This window comes from Nanorana parkeri, unplaced genomic scaffold (assembly GCF_000935625.1).
Source record: "Nanorana parkeri isolate BGI_ZX_2015 unplaced genomic scaffold, ASM93562v1 scaffold2213, whole genome shotgun sequence".
In the NCBI taxonomy this organism is placed as follows: Eukaryota; Metazoa; Chordata; class Amphibia; order Anura; family Dicroglossidae; genus Nanorana; species Nanorana parkeri.
Window position 1 is genome coordinate 64,848 of NW_017308481.1, and position 832 is coordinate 65,679.

The following is an 832-nucleotide window of genomic DNA, read 5'->3' on the forward strand; positions in this document are numbered from 1 at the left end:
GGGGGGGGGCTCATAACAGGACACAGAAGGAAGACAAGACTCAGGCTTTCATTGTACATTTATTTCTATTAGGAAAGTAACACGGCTGACAGTGACGTCCACAATGGCACCAAATACACCCAACGCAGTGACACCGGGGGCAGTTTAAAGGGCAAGTCCACAATGAATGATCATCCCTCCATCAATAACTGGGGCTGCTGGCAGTTATCTCCTCCTTGGGTGATACTTTGTATCTTTCTCTAACAATATACAAAACTGTTGCAGACAGAATGTGGAGCAGTTGCCCGTGGCGACCAATCAGCTTCTCCCTTCAGTTTGCTCAGGTAAGATTTGGAAATGAGACAGAGAAGCTGATTGGTTGGCCGTGCACAGCTGCTCCAGATTCTGTCCGCTCCAGTTTTGATAAGTTCCCTTTATTGTGTCTGTCGGAAGAAGGGGGTGTGTCTTCCTCCGTGCATCTGATTGGCTGTATTGAGACAGACTGGCAGGAGAAGAGTCCACGGAAGACACGCCCCCCTCCCCAGTATCAGTCCCGGGACTTGACCCCACGGGTGCAGACACTCAGGACCATGAATTCTCCCCAAGTATTCACTTCCTAGACTTCTCGAACTTCCCAGCCCCTTAATGTCATACTTATGTACTACACCACCCATCAGAGCATCAGTAAAAGCTACCAATAAAATACCCCCTCCCCCATCACTTGCTCATCAATTGCAACTAATGAACTAACCAGTTGCCCCAATTGGTATCCTAACACATCCTACTGTGAGACATGGCGCCCACTCTGCCCCCCCCCCCCCCACCCCCCCCACGGTTTTTCACCGGGGGGTGA